Source organism: Phascolarctos cinereus, unplaced genomic scaffold, assembly GCF_003287225.1.
Source record: "Phascolarctos cinereus isolate Bilbo 61053 unplaced genomic scaffold, phaCin_HiC Scaffold_5;HRSCAF=322, whole genome shotgun sequence".
In the NCBI taxonomy this organism is placed as follows: domain Eukaryota; kingdom Metazoa; phylum Chordata; class Mammalia; order Diprotodontia; family Phascolarctidae; genus Phascolarctos; species Phascolarctos cinereus.
Genome location: NW_027555958.1, coordinates 325,836,590 through 325,856,278, shown reverse-complemented (window position 1 = coordinate 325,856,278; position 19,689 = coordinate 325,836,590). Strand labels below are relative to the sequence as shown.

Sequence of the window (19,689 nt, the reverse complement as noted above, 5' to 3'; positions counted from 1 at the left end):
TGATATAGATTCGACTTATACATTCATATTAAGCATATTTTTCTACTAGTCATGATGTAAAGAACAATTAGAACTAATGGGAGGAACCACAAGATAGAAAAAAACAAAACAAAACAACAAAAGAAAAGGAGAACAAATAGTAAGCTTTGATCTGCATTCAAACTCCATACTTCTTTCTTTGAATGTGCATACCATTTTCCATCATGAGTCTTTTGGAATTGTCTTAGATCCTTGCATTGCTGAGAAGAGCTAAGTCTGTCAAAGTTAGGCATCACACATTGTGACTGTTACTCTGTACACTGTTCTCCTGGTTCTGCTCACTTCACTCAGCATCAGTTTGTATAAGTCTTTCTAGCTTTTTCTGAAGTCCACCTGCTCATCATTTCTTATAGCACAATAGTATTCCATTACATTCACATACCACAACTTGTTCAGCCATTCCCCAATTGATGGGCATCCCCTCAATTTCCAATTCTTGCCACCACAGAAAGAGCTACTATAAATATCTTTGTACGTGTAGGTCCTTTTCCCATTTTTATAATCTCTTTGGGATACAGCCCTGGAAGCGCTATTGCTGGGTCAAAGGTTATGCACATTTTATAGCAATTTTGGATGTAGTTGCAAATTGCTTTCCAAAATGGTTGAATCATTTCACAACTCCAGCAACAATGCATTAAGGTTCCAATTTTCCTACATCTTCTCCAACAGAAACTGGACATAGACCAACATCTTACACCCTATACCAAGATAAAGTCAAACTGGATACAGGATTTAGACATAAAGACTAATATTATAGGCAAACTAGAAAAGCAAGGAATACTTTACCTGTCAGACATATGGAGAAGGGAAGAATTTATGAACAAGAGATAGAGAACATTATGAAATGCAAAATAGATAACTTTGATTACATTAAATTGAAAAGTTTTTGCACAAAGTCAATGCATCCAAGATGAGGAGGGAAGTGGAAAGCTGGGAAAGAATTTTTACAAAACCAGTGTCTCTGATGAAGGCCTCATTTCTAAAATAGGTAGAAAACTGAGTCAAATTTATAAGAATACAAGTCATTGCCCAACTGATAAATGGTCAAAGGATATGAACAGACAATTTTCAGAGGAAGAAACGAAAGCCATCTATAGTCATATGAAAAAAATGCTCTAAATCACTATTGATTAGAGAAATGCAACTCAAAATGACTCTGACATACTACATCATACCTATCAGATTGCTAACATGATAAAACAGGACAATGATAAATGTGGGCTTAGTTTGTTTTTAAGATAAACCAATTTAGATTTAGACCAGTCAAAATTCAGGGTTATCGTTAGTTACTCTTTTTTTCCCACATCCTTCTAAAAGCCCAATTCATAAGCAACAAATTCAAATTATAATACAACTTATCACATGCCAATTACCTTTACCTAATTGCAGAGGATATCCTTTCAGAGAAGACCTATGCAAGTGGTATTTGTCCCCAGAGCCAGCTCAGAGAGAAAAATTCGGCTGCATGGAACAGGCAGGAGTCCACTGTTAGAAGGAGGGCATACAAAGAAAAGAAAGTACTTACCCCATCAGGGCCAGGACTTTCAGGAGCATCAGTTCTGGATGCCTACTCCCAGTACTGTTGGGGTAAGGGTCCAGTCTCTGTCCTAATCCAAGTCCAAGGCACCAAAATGTTGACCTCCAGAGTTTGGTCTAAGAAAGACAAATAGGATTTAGGTTGTATCTGTTGTTTATATCTCTCAAAGTAGGCAGCATGTATGCATGCATGCATGCATGCATGCATGGGAGCCAGGCTAGAACTGGGTTCCCTAAGGGAGGCCAGTCTGGAACTGGACTCATTTTAGGGTTAGGCTGCACAGTTTATATACCTTTCCAACAGGGGCTGATGTCACCCCCTCATCATTCACACCTGAAGTGAGAGAAAATATCTCTATACCAGACCACTCCCAGCCTTGGGCTATATAGACAGAAGAATCTGTATTCACCAGTCCTGAGCAGAACACAATGGAGCTTCTCTACCTTACATTAAATTACTGGTGACCTTGGGTGGGGCTGACTAGGATAAGGAGAGTCAATGCAATCTCATTATCAGTAATGCCCTTCTGAAGGGGGGGGAGGGAAGCTCTCAACCTCCAAGATATTGGTTATCAATAAACATTTTTTGCAATTGGAAAGAGAAGAGACTGGAAATTGACCAATCCATCAACAGGCATTTCTTAAGCACTTACTATGTGCCAATCACTGTGCTAGGTGCTGGGATATAAAGACATAAAATGAAATCATTCCTGCTCTCTATAGGCTTACATTCTATCAGATAAGACCAATTAGGCGACTTTTGCAATGGACAAGGGGAGAGGTAATATTGGACTAACCTGGTTTTGTTTTTTTTAAGAACTTGGGAGACATTATATGCATAGGTGGTAGTGAAGGAGCTAATGGATTAGATGAGATTAAGGGTGAAAGAAAGAAAGAATGCTTGAAGACAATCTTCCAAAAGAAATGAGATGGAATGGAATCTGAAGTACATGGGGAGAGTCTGGCTTTGGCAAAGAGAAGAGCCAACTTCTCATCAGAGACTGGGAGCAAAGAGAAAATGGGGATGATGAAGTAAGGTTCTGAGGGTGATATAAGGTAGAGAAGAAACTAGAGACAAGAGGAAGCTTTTCTCAGTGATGTAAGAGGTCAAGTCTCTGCTGAGAAAGAGAGGAAAGGAGATGGTAAAGGAGGCTTGGGAGCAAAAGAAAAATTTTAGAATAGCTACTGCAGAGAGTGTCATGCTAGAGTCAATAAAAGAAAAATGACAAGATTGCCACAAGCGTTGAGAGCCAAATTTGTAGTGAAACCAGTCAGCTCATGTATTGACTTTTTTTTTTTAATGCTTTAAATGGATGCATTTTTACATGGCTATTATTTGTCAATAACTACCAGTAACCATCAAAAATAGAACCAATGTTTTTTAACAAAGAAGTACAGTTAGAAAAAATTAATCAACATACTGGCCACGTGGCATTGTATATGCCTCCCCCCATATGCCTCATCCTACAAGTGTAGTCTATGGCCTCTTCAAATTCAAATCCTTTTCCTTTCCATGATTCTGGTCATTTTTCCTATTGTTCTTTGGTCCTCCTTACTTCCCTTTTTATCCATCCTTCCAAATATCCCTAAGTTTTTCTGAATTCTTCATAGTTACTGTTTCTTTCAGAGTAATTACATTCTATCGTATTCAGATGCCAAAATTTCTTCAGGCCTTCCACAATTGATAGGAAGCCATTTTATTTCCATATTTTCGGGGGGGGGGGCACAAGAAATGCTACTCTAAACATTTTGGTTCGTATGAGGCCTCCTCCTCTGTTTTTGACCACCTCCTTGGCATATATGCCTAGTAATGCCATACCTAAATCCATGGATATTAATTGTTTAGACATTTTCTCAGAAGAGTTAAAAATTACTTTTCAGAATGGTTGGACAAATTCACACAGCAGACAGCAGTGCATCAGCATGTCTATCTTCACATACCCCCTGATTTCCAGAATTTCTCCAGGAGCATTCAACAGCATATTGGGCTAACTAAGGGCTGGGATTGATCAAGGCTGGTGATTGGAAAAGAGAGAATGGGTTTAAAGGTAGCTCCTGGAGCACGGCTGAACTAGTGGATAATAGAGTCAGGATTACAAAAGGAGAAATGTGAAACCAGAGAAGAGTTAATAGACTGAGAGAACAAGAATGGCTAGGGAGACTTGGAGGACAGAGTGAGGTCAAAGAACAGGCTTAGGAGGAATGAGTCAGAGGGAGAGATTGAAGATGGTTGAAGAGGGGCCAGGGCAGGGGCAGGGAAGGAGGCAAGGAAGCCAGATACTTGGGGAGCTGGTAGACAGCTTCAGGTCCTCACCTGAATGCACGATTAGAAGGTTGGCTTTCGCAAGTACAATCCACAAAAAGACCTGCTTGAGCCGTTATTGTCTCCCATGCAGGATACACTTACTGTGGGTCTTGTGCTACTCATGCTTACAAACAAGTGGACCAATCTGTTACCCAGGGAATATTCATCCTTGGGCCTTACCATCATGTGCCCCATCTCGATGTGCATTTCCAGTGTGGATATATATAGAATACCACAGTATCGCCTTCATATTGATCAAAAGATTGATGGAGAGCTATAAGACAGGAATGTTGAGTGCATGTCTCTGCAGACAGATGAAGATGAACACAGTATGAAATGCATTTGCTAGCATACTGCTAAGGCCATGAAAAGCCATAAGGATGAGTTTACCATTATTCCTGTGTTGGTTAGAGGTCTAAGTGAGTCAAAAGAACAGGAATTCAGAAAACTGCAGTAAATATCTAGCTGATACTAGTCATCTCTTTGTGGTTTCTTCTGATTTCTGCCATTAGGATCAAAGGTTCTGTTACAATTGCCAAGATAAATCCCAGGGGGAGCTTCATAGATCTAGATAAAATATCTATCTATATACATCTAGATAAAATAGGTATGAGTATTATAGAACAAGACCCTGTATCTTTTAGCAATTACTTGAGGAAATACCATAACAAAATACGTGGAAGACATCCTATTGGAGTGTTAACTAAATGCTATCACAGAGCTCCAGAAGAATGAAATGAACATGAGCTTTTCATTTTTGAATTATGTCCAGTCAAGCCAGTATACAAACTGGCAATACAGTTCAGTGAGTCATGGAGTTGGAGCGCTTACTGTCCACTGAAGCTCTGAATACTCTGGGATACCACCCAAACATACCCCTTCTCTAAACGGGGCCCCAGCCTAGCCCTTACAAAGATACAGTTCCTGGTCTTTAGGGATACTGAAACCTGAAAATTAATAGAATTTTCTTCTTTTCCTGTCTAGTAGGTGTAGTCTGTCTTCAATTTCAACTCATTATACAATGTTCTTGTTTAGGACAGTGGAAGGAAGGAAGGAAGGAAGGAAGAAAGGAAGGAAGGAAGGAAGGAAGGAAGGAAGGAAGGAAGGAAGGCAGGCATTAAAATATATCATGATTTTAAAAATTGATGATAGATGTAAAGTCATGGTGGCAAATGGTGCTTCAAAACAACCTGCAAAGCATTTACCATATTCTAAATTTGCACTCTTTTCAGACCTGTTCATATATATTCAGCTTTTAGAATAGTTTTGCAAATAGTAAACAAACAAAAAAGGGTCAAAGCTTTTTAATAATGAAAATTGCATTTATAAATGATCTGTATTAGAATATAATAAATCTCCAGTATAGTCAACTACTATTCATGTGGTACAACAGATACTTTCTATTTTAGTTGCTAATAAAGGGCTACGCAACTAAAAAATATTTTTTTAATAGGGTATGGATTAAAGAAAGGGATTTGGGAATTCTGGATCAAGGACATAGGAGAGCTCTGGGTGATCTGATCAACAAACTGTTTCTCTTACAGAGGTCATTTTGGTAACACGCAGGTTACCTTCCATCTACACTATTTGTACCTGATTATACTTGTTGTCTCCCCCAGTTGAATATAAGCTTCTTCAGGGCTAGGACTTCTTTTGCTTTTTCTTTATACTCCAACTGCTTAACATAGATCCTTATATGTAGTAATCACTTGATAAATGCGCATAAAATGATTGATTGATTGATAGAAGAGATTTTCATTGAGTTATAGGTGATCTCCATGGTCTCTACCAACCATTCCAATTGTCCTTGATCCAGAATTTCCAATTGTGAGATTATCCAATTATTGAGCTTATCAGTCTTTCAGTTCTTCCTCAGCCCTCCCCCTGGGAATTTCTCTGGACTGAAGAGCAGTCCCTGAAGGCTGAATGTGCCCCTGAAATAGTGAAGCAGGGACAATGCCTCCTTCTAGGTGTGCCCATTCTTTTTTTTTTTCAGTATCAAGAAAAGTTTATTACAGAGAAAATCCAGAGGATTTAGACGTTTCTGGCCAGAAGCAGGCTCCACCCCTCTTCAGGAGGAGAGTTCATTGAGTACAAAAGCAATAGCTTTTTTTCATGCAGTTAGGCGGGAAACCTCCCAGGCCTAGATTGTCCATTCCTTCCAGTTACATCAGTCCTGGAACAACTCTGGAATGCCCCCTGTTACCACCCTATTGTGCCTACAATTGTACTATTGCTCCCCTCCTTGGGTGGAGAAGTTGATATGCCTGAGATTCACTAAGCATGTTCAGTAGTGATTGAACCTGACCAGTTTGAGCTGGATCGGCTCTTATCTTGATTTTGGGGTCTTCTTGGAACCATCGCCTTACTTATTGACTAAGTCCAAGACCACCTGCAGTGTAACTGCATCCCTGAGTTGTTTTTATAACCCTCTGCACTATCCTACCTTTGTGGAAATTTAACCTTTGCCTAACTCTCACAATTCCATCCTCTTCTTCTCAATAAGGATTATGTTTCCACACTTTTTGTTCCTGTTGTCTTTCCTCAAAGCATTTTTAGCATTAGTTCCCATTCTTCACCAGAGGGGGAAGAATGACAATTAATTCTTTCAATGAGCATCCTAATTCCACCTGATCCTGTTACCTGAATTCCCATAGCCAGTCCCATTGGGATACTTTTAATTAGTGCTGTTTCTATTAATTTTTGTACTAATCCTCTGATACAAGGGATTATGCAACACCTAACTTCATGATGGATGCTGCTATTCCCTTGCATTTGCCAAACCAGGATTCTAATCATCCCTTTAATCAGTTATCTAACCCAGAATTCTCTGCCAACTCCTCAGCTAAAGTGGTTAAACCTTGCAATGCCTTAATAATGGTTCTATCTGAGGCTGTGGTGCTGGGCAACATTTCATCAAGGGATTTTGGGGACTTAAAACAATATGGAAGAAGGAAGGGAAGAACTGACAGACGCATTGACAAATTAAAAAGGGGGCAGTCCCCTTATTAAGTACAGATACAGAGACCCAAAAGTAACGATAAATTGTCCATTTAAAGCTTGCGAAGTCTCTTCTCATATAGCTGTCTGACACTCTGGCCATCATCTGGCAAAGTCCTCTGGTCTAAGTGCCTTTCAAACAGTGTCCAGCAGACTCTCCTCCTGCAGAGATCCTTCTTCTTGTGTCCACTCTCCTACAAGATTGATCTCAACACAATTTTAAATTACGTTGCCAATAACCAGGGCAAATAATGAAAGTTAACTCGACCCCCATGTCTCTACCATTACAAGGTCAAAATTGGAACCTTGTGCAATTGCCATATTTTAAGAAACTCAAATTAAATATATTAGAACCTAGCCTTACACTCTGCATCACTTCTAGTTTTATACCTTGCATTAATTCATTATTCATTCCTATTCATATTCCCCCATCAGGAGGATGAGATTCCACTAAGGAATTAATAACAGACTTCAATACATAGTAGTTAATTTAAAACCTGTACATATCAAATAACAAAACAATCCCAACTTCTAGTTATGTACAAATAAATAATCCTTAACAAAATGGTTGCTTCTTTCAAGGCATTTACAAGATGTGTCATAAGCTATTCCTCTTTTAACATTAATTGTAACTGAGACAACTTTAACATTAACTAAGCATTAACTAAGTAACAGAGTAATATCCTACTTCTACAATCTCCTGGCCTAATTATCTGCTAATGATGGGGTATGGGCCCAAGCTGAGACCTTTGCCCCTTGCACCAGAAAGAATCTGGCTCCCATTTGATTATGGGCCCCAGAAAACCCTTATGCTTCACGCAACTGGCCTATGTGGTTTATCTCCAACAAACTTCCCCCCTGGTGGCTGAAAGACCTAGGCTGAACTTCTTCAGGAGAGACCCTCTTGTTGTGACCTTGGAGTCCAAGCACCCCTAAATCTTTAGACCTCATCATAACTATCATGAGAAATTAAAGGATCCTGACTTATACTAGAATATACTGGTAACAAATGTCAAGACTGAATACTTAATTCTGAAATTCTAGGCCAAATAACTCAATCTTATACTTGCATCTTACTATAATAACCTCAGCTGTTCCCACATCAATCTATTATTTAATAGATTTGATATTTATGCTTACAAAACTTATGATTATAGGAATTTGCCATGAAAGAATAAGGACATAACTAAAGTAAGGGAGTAATGCTTCTCTAGATTCATGTAAACTCCAGGCAGAAGTTATATAATGACCAATTGCATTGAGCCAGGTTTAAAGTCTGCCTGGGTGTGCCCATTCTGATGAGACAGAGGAGATGTGATGTAGGGAGTAAGGAGGTATACTAGTGGAAGACGATTGGTGCTCACTAGGAGAAAAGGAAGGCTTTCTACAGGATTTCCCCCCAATAATGTGGAATCCATCTATTTTACCAGCCTTGGCTAGAATGGGCATTTCCTGTCCAGAAGGAGAATTCTTGACCCAGGTGCCAATCACTTTGAAACAGAGTTATCCTTTATGCCTATACTTTAGACATGATTCTGTTTTCATACTTTGATTTCCTAGTCACCAGGGATAAGATCTTTGTCAGAGGCATCTTGTATTTAGGATTAGAATTTGTTGGGAAGAAAATGAGGGAGAATTATAGGAATTTAGTAAATACTGGCACTCTAGAAGAGAAACACTCCAGGTACTGCCTATTGTCATGTTTTATTCATAGCTTATCTGGTCATCTCTGTATCTCTGCCCTCTGTTCAAGCCATGTAGGCCCTTTTCTCTCTTCATTACCCTTCTTTCCATACTTCTCCACCCCCAGTTTCCTTGTCCTTGTTTAGCCAAATGTCAAAAAGTTCTATAAGGAATAGAATCTCTGCTGGTCACCCTTTCCTATTCCCTTCTCCTTCCCACAACTCCTTGCTTCCTTCACATATTCCCCTTTCTAAGCCTCTATCCCACTTCTAGTGACACATTGATTCTGAACTAACCTGATTTATTGTTTCAGGGACTATGAATTCAGAGTCTAAGATGAACCAATGGTTGGGTTAGCCATTGTGGTCAGCGTGGTCCTGATTGGTATACTGGTGGTCCCTACAGCAGTATGTGTCTTCTGTCCACAAAAACAACAGAACTGCCTTAACAAAATAAAAGGTAACCTGAAGACAAGAGAGATTATGACTGTGGTGGGGCAATGGGGCTTGGGCAGAGAATTGCACTGGTTTTACTTTTTGGAGAAGGGAAGGAGTAGATGGGTCCTGAGACCTGTGTATTCTCATCAGAGGCCTAGCTTCATGGAAGGGATGTGACCAGCCTGTTCTTAGACACCTCTCTTCTCATCTCCAGAAATCTACAGAAGAAGAAGAAATATACAACAAGTACCAAACCATAGGGAGGAGAGAAGACCAGAGGAGGAATGTGCACTTGTGCAGATGGCTTCCCTTTCTGCAAGAAACACAGATGAGGACACATGGGTAAGACATCTCCTTGCTAGCCATTTATAAATGTAGATATAGAAAGCAAAGGCAAGAATGAGGTCTATCAGGGGTAGGCAGAGAGAAGAAGATGATTTTGCCTCTTGGTCTCCGTTTTATTCCTTTGATTTTTCATCTTCTAACTCATTCGCATAAGTTTGGGGCTTAAAAAGCTAAGGGTGCCCTAAAGTTGAGAGCCCTTGACACTTTCCTGGAAGGGCATCAGTGATCAGGTACACTTCAGCCATCAAAAAGTAAGTAGTAAGCCCCAAGAAATTCTAATCCTAAGTAGAAGATGCCTCTGACAAAGATCTTATCCCTGGTGACTAGGAAATCAAAGTAAGAAAACAGAATCATGTCTAAAGTATAGGCATAAAGGATAACTCTGTTTCAAAGTGATTGGCACCTGGGTCAAGAATTCTCCTTCTGGACAGGAAATGCCCATTCTAGCCAAGGCTGGTAAAATAGATGGATTCCACATTATTGGGGGAAATCCTGTAGTGTTTTTTTCCTCTGATGACATCATTTGGTGTCTGAAGGCTCTCTTGCCTTTTAAAAGAGCTGTGCTGGGGGAGAAGGTCCCTGGGTTGTAAGCTAAAAGAGCAATGGTGGCAGAATTCAGTCTTCCTCCTATGAGAAAGAGGGAGCAGCTGAGCTGAAGATTCCAGCTTGATCCTGGAGCTGAAAACAGATGGGAGCCTCAGATCCCAAAGCACTACTTCTGCTAAAAATGCAGAAAGAGAAAGCTACCTTAGCAGTGACCTTGAGATCTTTTAAAGGAAAGGGTGTGCTTTTCTGGCAGGAGTACGATTTTTGATTAATGGCTTGACAGTATAAAGGCCATTTACAAAGAATTTTCTGTTCAGTACAGCCTTGTCATGGGGCTGGCCAGAGTCTGCACATCACAGGACAGCAGCTGAGAGCAGCCCAGACAGCAGCAGCCCAACAACATGGACTAAAGACATTTCCCCTGCACTGTTGGAAGCCTGAGCACAGATGTCCTCTATGTGTGAGCTTCTCCGTAAGTGTCCACTCTTCCCATTGATGGTGTATACTCGTGGCAAACTCTGCCTCAGGTTTCTAGGAGAAGTGTCCTTACTTCCCTCTTTACTGACCTCTTGCATGGTATTTTGCCCATTATCCTCATTCCCTTCCTTTCCCACCAGAACTCCATCCTCTCAGTGGTGATCCCTGAGGGGTGAGCTTTCACTTTTTCTTGTCCAGAAACAGGGCTTCAAGGCATTTCTGACCAGCTCTACATTAGGCCACAGAGCACTTCCTCTACTCCATTCCAATTTTTCTCCATGTATTGTCTTCTGCCATTCACATGTAAGTTCCCTGAGGACAACATGAATGCCAAGATAGACCAAGGTATCCCAAAGACCTCAGTTCAAATTCTGCCTTTGTACTTAATAGCTGTGTGGCCTTGGACAAGTCACTTAGCCCCAGTTTGCCTCAGTTTCCTCATTTATAAAATGGGATTAATAATATTGACTACCTCCCAGAGTTGGAGAAAATGTGATAATATTTGTGTTTTTTTTAAATAATATCTTCCCTTCAATTACATGTAAAACAAATTTTTAATATTTGTTTTTTTAAATTTTGAGTTCCAAATTCTACCCTCCCCTCCCTCTTTTCCTCCCTCCTTGAGACAGTAAGCAATCTGATATAGGTTATATATGTGATAGCAAGTACAATATATTTCCATATTCGTCATTTTTGTGAAAGAAAACTAGAACCAAAAGAAAGAAAAAGAAGGAAGGAAAGTGAAAAAATAGTGTGTTTCTGTCTGTGTTCAGATACCATCAGTTCTTTCTCTGGAGGCAGCTAGCATTTTTCATCCTGAGTCCTTTGGGATTATTTTGGATCACTGTGAAGGTGAAACAGTTGTAAAGCACTTTGCAAACCTTAAAGCATGACTAAATGTTAGCTATTGTTACTATTAACATTGTTATTTGTATCTCAAGCACTTTGCCCAGCCTGCTACAAAATGAGCACTTAAAGTCACTGTCTACCTAACTCTCATTAAATGCCTTTGCTCTTAACAATCGTGTGTCTGCATGCCTAGGAAAAAGTCAACACATCGATGGGGGCTGGTGATCTGGAGTGAATATGAACCAATAATGTCGCCTAAACTTCAAGTAGCCCACTTTGGATCACTCTGTATGAGTCTTTGGGTGGGGTAGCAGATACTCTCAAGTGCTACATATTAAAGGGCAAGATGGAAAATACAGACAACCCACTGACTTCTCTCATGGGTCACCACCATCTGTATCTAATAGCAGGACCAGCTACACTATAATCAATACATTTATATAGAGGCTCAATTAGTAGCAGTAGTAAATAAATAAATAAATGAATGAATGAAAATAAATCCCTTTAATTCTCTCTATTACATCAACCAGTGCCCAGCTGTATCCCAATGTGGCCTTTCACTCATGAAACTAAAATCCTGTTGTGAGCCACCAGCAGAACCCTTTCATGGGCTTAGAGTTCCTCATCAGAACTGGAAAGGATCTCAGAGGCCATAGTGACTAAATCCCTCATTTGACAGAGGAAACTGAAGTCCATGGAGATCAAGTGAGTTGCTTAAGGGCATACATAATATTCATCAAGGCCAATTTGAACCTAGGTCCTTTGCCTCTGACTGAACTCTTCCTGAGTTCAAATCAGGCCTCAGATATTTGTTACCTATGTGACCCTGGAGCAGTCACTTCACCCTGTTGCCTCAGTTTCCTCATCTGTAAAATGAGCTGGAAAAGGAAATGGCAAACTATTCCAGTATCTTTGTCAAGAAAACTCCAAGATAGGGTAGGTAGGTGGCACAGTGAATAGAGCACTGGCCCAGGAGTCAGGGGGACCTGAGTTCAAATCCGACCTCACACACCTAACACTTACTAGCTGTGTGACCCTGAGCAAATCACTTAACCCCAATTGCCTCACCAAAAAAAAAAAAGAAGAAGAAAACCCCAAGATGAGGTCATAAAGAGTCTGACACAACTGAAACAGCTGAATAACAACAACCTCTGACTCCAGAACTGGTGCTCTTTCCATTGGACTACACACTGGTATGGTGACCTTAGAAATCATCCTAAGCTAGACTCCATTTTTTTTGTTTTTTGAGAATGAGTCTCCCTGTCTTTCTTAGGTTGGAACTGGAGCAGCCGCTCATGGGTGGGATCCCATACTGATCAGTATAGAAGCATTAGCATACTCCATGTTTTCTGATGTGAGCTGGTTTGGCCCTCCCTAGTCAACTTAATGGCTCTCCACTCCCAGGGCTCATTATATTAGTGCCAGACTTAATGTGCATACCTGATCACCTTAGCCTATTGCACTTCAGAACTCCTTAGCTCAAGCAATCCACTAGCTCAGCCCCCTCAGCAGCAGGGATGATGAGCATACACCAACATACTTGGTCAAATCCCATTTTTGGCAGAAGAGTTAACAGAAGCCAAAAAACCTTGCAATATTCACACAATTGTAAGTGGGGGAACTAGGATTCCAATCTAGGTTTTCTGCCAAAAATCCAGTTTTCTTCTCATGGTGCCATGATATCTCCCACACACCTGAATAAAATATTCAACCAGGTCTATCCTGACTTTGGTGAAGACTGAGGCAGTAGAAAGTCAAGTTGTTGGATTTCTTCTTTTGCTGGGTCCTTCGAGCCCTTGGCAAGGCCCTTCTGTCCTGCTTCTTGAAAGTAGGTAGTTCAAAATACTCTTTAGAGAAATAAAGACACTTAAAAAAGTGGAGAAATAATAATTATCCATGGAAAGACCATGGCAACGAAATAAATGATAATAGTGACTAATTTTCCAGGACTGTACCAAACAACCAAATAATTATTTTGTAAAGTTATTTAAAAAAAAAAGAGTAATATCAAAATTCCTCTAGAGCAGGTGTCAGAAATGGGGCCAGCAACCCTCCTGAGTAAAGAAAAATACTATAGAAGTGAGCAGAACACGATAACAGCCACATCATGCAATGACTAATATTGTTAAACTGAACCCTTCTCAGCATTACGAGGATCTAAGACATCTCCAGAGGCCTCGGGATGGAAAATGCTGTCCACATCCAAAGAAAGAACTATGGAAGTCGAATCACTATCACTTATTTTTACCTTCTGTTGAGTTTTGTTTCATCTTTCTGATGGTTCCCCCTATTGGTTTTAATTTTTACTTACAGCTTCACTAATGTGAAAATATGTTTCATGGGTATGTAAATGTAAAGCCTATATCAGATTGTTTGCCATCTTGGGGAGGGTGGGGGGGAGAAAGGGGGCGAAAAATTTTCAACTCAAAAGCATATGGAAGTGATTGTTGATAAATCAAAATAAATCAATATGACCTCTTGGTTTTAATTTCTTCCTTCCTTCCTTTCTTTTCTTTTTTTCTTCCTTTTTCTCTTTCCTTCTATTCCTCCTTCCTTCCTTCATTTCTTTTTGGTGTAGCATTCCTATTCACCTCATCTCTCACTTGCACCTCCCTTCTCTTTCACTAAAAAAAAAAGGCAAATTAGAACCCTTGTAACACAAAAAACTCACTCAATTAAAAGAGATTCCCACATTGGGAATGACCAGAAAAGTATTTATTTATCAGTTTTTTCCATAGCCCCTCCAAGAACTGTCATTTTCTGACTTTAAAAAATTCTTAATAAAAATCAATTAATAAAACAACAGAGAAACACCACCAGTCCAGAACATGGCCATTTCTTCTCTTTGGATATAAGCATGGAATTGAGGAAAAGGGATGTGATGGCCTGAAACCGTGTTCCTGGCCTCACTCAGGTCTGGAAGTCTGTCATGTGGGTCGCGCTAGGGTTGGGGCACCTAGCACAGGAGGCACCATGGTGCTGGGAGCAAAACCATGCCCAAGTGTCCTCCCTTGGTTATAAAATATATATATATATATATATATATATATATATTATATATATATATATATATATATATATATATATATATATATATATTATAGAACATAGGTAATGTTAATATGTTGTTTTCTAAGTCAATATTGTGATTTGTATGTAGAATTTAGTGACCTCATTTCTATCTGAGTTTGGTGCTTCTGACCTAGAAGAACAAAACGTCAGAAATACTAAGGGTAAAAATGAAAGAAAATCAAAAGGAAGGAGCCCTTATCAGTACTAGATCTCACACTATACTACAAAGCAATAATCATCAAAATGGTGTGGTATTGCCTGTGCCTCAACACTATAATTAAGGGCACTTTGTATAATATGTGCAAAGGCTTCTACATGGGTCTTTATAATTCTAATCCAATACCAGGTGTGATGACATTTAAAAGGTGATTGTACCAATGGAAAATAGCACGTGTCCAGAGGGCTTTGATAAGGGGTAGATTAGCTATAGGCTTGGTAGGCAGGGTATCTACAATGGTTCCCTGGGCACATATATATCCTAAGGTACAGCATCACACCCAACCAAGCAGCAGCCAGGGTCATAAGTGTGGACCACATAGCTGCTGGGTACCATTTCGGGGTGCCCACGCTGTAGCTACTCGGGACAGGTTTGGGGATCCAGATTTATTCCTTCACCTACCATTATAGTATGGTTACACAAGGTACAAGGTATCCACCCGACCTGCCAGGGGTTTGCGGGGCACTTGATGACTCCATTTTGATACCTGAGCAGAGAAGCATTATAACAGAGTTGGTGTGCCCATCTCTGAAACAAAGACCTCCAAAAGTTCCTTTCCCAAATGGCCCTTTTTATATCTACATAAATGACAGGAGAACAACCTTAGAACAAAGGTAGAGCTTGGCCAAAGCTCCAGATGCCTATTTTTTATGTATGTATCCAAGGAGAGGCCAGTTCCTTGGATAAGTACACACTTTCCTCAAGGAATCTAAGATATTCCTTGAGATAAGAGTTGTTCTGCCCTGGTAACATAGTTTGTTTTATTCTTTGATGTTCTGTTCCCTTGGTGCTTCTGGCACGTATCCTTATGTCAGGTCATGAGGCAGTCGTGCAAGGGGCTGGGGAGGATCTCCTCAGTTTCCCTTACAATTCCTAATCTCTACCCCAAACCTCTTCAGAGCCATAGATATGAATTGTTTAGATATTTTCCCATAAGAGTTAAAATTTACTTTTCAGAATAGTTGGACAAATTCACGCTTCAGGCAGCAGCGTATCAGTATGTCTGTGTTCACACACCCCCAGATTTCCAGAATTTCTCCAAGAGCGTTCAGCAGCATGTGAAGAGAAATAGAATTGGGGTTGAATAGAACAAAAATATATTAGAATAAGGTCTGGGATTGATTGAGGCTGGTGACTGGAAAACAGAGAATGGCTTTAAAGGTGGCTCAGGGAGCATGGCTGAACTAGTAGACAATAAGAGCCAGGATTGTGAAAGGAGAAAAGAGAAACCAGAGAAGAGAACTAAGAGAACAAAAAGGGCCGGGGAGACTTGGAGGACAGTGAGATCAATGAACAGAATTAAGAAGAATTTATCAGAGAGACTGAAGATAGGTTGTGGGCAGAGGGGCTGGGGTGTGGCAGCCAACCAAGTTTTGAAAAGAGTTGAAAAGGGTAGAGTTGGGGATGAATCAGGTTTGTGAAGTCATTGAGTTGGTGAGTGGCAGAGTGACGTTCAGGCTGCTAGGCACTGCCACACCCTCAGGCCCTCAACTGAATGCAAAATTAGAAGGTTGACTTTCACAAGTACAATTCACAAAAAGACCTGCTAGAGCCATTATTGCCCCCCATGCAGAATATTCTTACTGTGAGTCTGATGTGGTGCTTGGGTGCTTGTACTTGGACCCCAATTTCCCCCTAGCCTCAGAAACACTGTCCCTGACAGTTTCTCCCCAGCCCAAGGACCCTGTGCCTAGCAATTACTGATGAGTGGGCCCCAGAAAGACCCCTATTCTCTCCCTGGTGCAGTTCCAAACAGCACCTGAAGGAATTATTAGTTTAAACTGGCTTTGCACTGGGTCACAAAGACATTCTTACCCACTACTATACTATCCTACCGCCCCCTACCACATTATCTACATCCTGCGCTCCTCATTAACTATATTCTAGACTTAAGACATATGTGTACTCTCTACATCTATCTTGTCTAACAAGACATTCATTGGTGGCAGACTGGACAACTCTCAGTTACCCTGAACTTTAGTTGACTTAGTGATGTAGCAGGCCTAAAACCACACCTCCATGTGGCCCCCCTTGTGGGCTTTTCCTAGTGAACTCTGGGTAAAACACCTGCAGTAGGTACAGGAAGTGCATGTTCTTTTAAGAACTGACCACTCCTTAACCACTCCCTAATCCCACCCTGAATCCCCTAGTTAGCATATTTGGCATATGTTTTATTGTATTTTATCCTATATAAACTTTAACTGTCCCCCTCTAAGTTTGCAGGATCCTTTAAGAATCCTTGCCGGCTGAAAAGCGTAACAATAAACTTTGCCACCTTGGCTTAAAGAATGCTTGAGTCTGTGAATTCATTCCAGATGACCCATGTACTTCAGTCTCTGAGGGGTCACAACCTCTCAACCTCTCACACCGCAACAAGTCTTGTGCTGCTCATGCTTACAAACAAGTGGACCCATCTATTACCCAGAGAATATTCATCCTTGGGCCTTCCCATCATGTGCCCCTATCTCTATGTACATTTTCCAGTGTTGTTATATATAGAACACCCCTGTGTGACCTTCACATTGAGCAAGATTTATGGAGCGCTATGGAAGACAGGAATGTTTGAGCCCAAGTCTTTGCAGACAGATGAAGATGAACACAGTACTGAAATGCATTTGCTAGCATACTGCTAAAGCTATGGAAAGCCATCAGGATGAGTTTACCATTATTCCTGTGTTGGTTGGAGCTCTGAGTGAGTCAAAAGAACAGGAATTCAGAAAACTTCAGTAAATATCTAGCTGATCCTAGTCAAAGGTTCTGTTACAGTTACTGTGATGAATTCCAGGGGGAAATTTATAGATCCATTGAATATCTAGTTAAAAATGGGCATGAGTATTAAAGAACAAGAAGATCCTGTATCTTTTAGCAATTCCTTTAAGAAATTGCTGTTGCTTGACCTTTATTCTCGAAGAGGACCATGACATCAGGTAGGTGATATCACAACATGCAGGTGAAGTGGATTTAAGGGGGGGGGGGGCAGTGAAAAGTTAACAGCCTTACTTTCTCCTCTGGAGCCATCTGAGTCCAGTTGCCAGATATATATCAGGATAACTAGAGATGGCCCAGGATGCAGTAGGAGACCTTGGCCTTTACAAGCTAAGGTCTTTAACAGGTCTCAGTTTGACAGAGGCAACACCCATTCAGTGATTAAGGCTTAATAAGAATTGAAGCAGAGAATAGCTTCTTTACCTAGTCAAAAATTAAAAACAAACATTTAAAAATACATAAAAATTAAGGAAAAAAATCAATCTGGGAGGGGAAGATCCTCAGGATTTCTGGCCAAAACAGAAACAATTGTTATTTATATTCATTCTGAGCCAAACAGGGCCCAAACAATGACCAAGTACAGCTTGGCCTTAGACCTATTGTTGGCCAGTCAATGAGAGCCAGAGTAATCTGGGGTTAAGGCTGGTCTTTAAAAAAAAAAAGTTTGGGGGGGCGGAGCCAAGATGGCAGAGTGAAAGCAGTGACTTGCTTGAGATCTCCTCCAAACCCCTCCAAATACTCATAAAAAATGGCTCTAAACAAATTCTAAAGCAGCAGAACCCACAAAAAGACAGAGTGAAACAAATTTCCAGCCCAAGACAACCTGGATGATTGATCAGAAAGGTGTATCACGCCGGGCTGGGAGCGCAACGCAGCGCTGCGTGGGTGCGCAGGCTGCAGCGAACCTGGAGCAGGCCTCAGAGGACTGAAGAGTGAGCACCTGTGGAATTTCCAGACTCCTTAATCCACAAATGCCAAAGACAACTTAGAAGGTCAGTGGGGAAAGTCTGTTTCTGTCTGTGCTAAGACAGGAAGGTGGTGTTTCAGCTCCATTCCCCAAGAGCGTGGCCCGGGGGAGGGGCAGCTGCTGCCCGAGCTTCCGGCCCACAGACTGAGGGGGAATCCAGTGGCTGATCAGAGAGGGACTGCAGGGATCTCTTTGCCAGTGCTGAGGCAGGAATCTCTTGCTTTGCCCGTGTTTGGATCTGGGTCACAGTTCTGGGCGGCAGTGCTGGGGTGAGGAGGAACGCTGGCATGGTGGAGCTTGGAGTGGCTGTGGAGAGGAACCCTTCCTCACAGTTACAGGACAGAAAGGAATACTTGTGGTCACAGGCCAGGAAAGGAGTAAACACCTCGCCCCTTATCATACCACCTTGGAAGAACTGAAAATTTACAGGTCCCTACAAGTATCTCTGAAAACAGCTATACAAACCCCTGAAGCTTGGGACAATACATTCTCCACATTGGAAGCAGACTCTTACCTTAACAAAGAGTTTAAAACTCAAGTAATTGGCTGGGATCATGAGCAAGCAGTGCAAAAAGAGTCAGACTATATTATCTTACTTTGGTGAAAAAGATCAAAATATACAACCAGAAGAAGACAACAAAGTCAAAGCTCCTACATCCAAAACCTCCAAGAAAAATATGAATCAGTCCCAGGCCTTGGAAGAGCAAGTAAGGGAAGTAGAGGAAAAACTGAGAGTGATTCAAGAAAATCACCAAAAACAAGTCAACAGCTTGCTAAAGGAGCCCCAAAAAAATACCGAAGAAAATAACACCTTAAAAATTAGCCTAACCCAAATGGCAAAAGAGGTCCAAAAAGCCAATGAGGAGAAAAATGCCCTAAAAAGCAAAATTGGCCAAATGGAAAAGAAAGTCCAAAAGCTTACTGAAGAAAATACTTCCTTAAAAATTAGAATAGAGCAATTGGAAGATAGTGACTTTATGAGAAATCAAGACACTGTAAAACAAATCCAAAAGAATGAAAAATTAGAAAACAATGTGAAATATCTCATTGGAAAAACAACTGACCTGGAAAATAGATCCAGGAGAGAGAATTTAAAAATTATTGGACTATCTGAAAGCCATGATCAAGAAAAGAGCCTAGACATCATCTTTCAAGAAATTATCAAGGAAAACTGCTCTGATATATTAGAACCAGAGGGCAAAATAGAAATTGAAAGAATCCATAGATCTCCTCCTGAAAGAGATCCCCAAAGGAAAACTCCTAGGAATATTATAGCCAAATTCCAGAGTTCCCAGGTCAAGGAGAAAATATTACAAGCTGCCAGAAGGAAACAGTTCAAGTACTGTGGAAACACAATCAGGATAACACAAGATTTAGCAGCTTCTACATTAAAGGACCGCAGGGCATGGAATATAATATTCCAGAGGGCAAAGGAGATAGGATTACAACC

The 19,689-nt window shown here is 40.7% G+C and overlaps 2 pseudogenes; both read left to right on the top strand.

The window, feature by feature from the left end:
• Nucleotides 1-3,965: 3,965 nt before the first annotated feature.
• Nucleotides 3,966-4,721, top strand: LOC110211827 (protein MEMO1-like; annotated as a pseudogene).
• Nucleotides 4,722-15,910: 11,189 nt separating this feature from the next.
• Nucleotides 15,911-17,427, top strand: LOC110211850 (protein MEMO1 pseudogene; annotated as a pseudogene).
• Nucleotides 17,428-19,689: the final 2,262 nt, after the last annotated feature.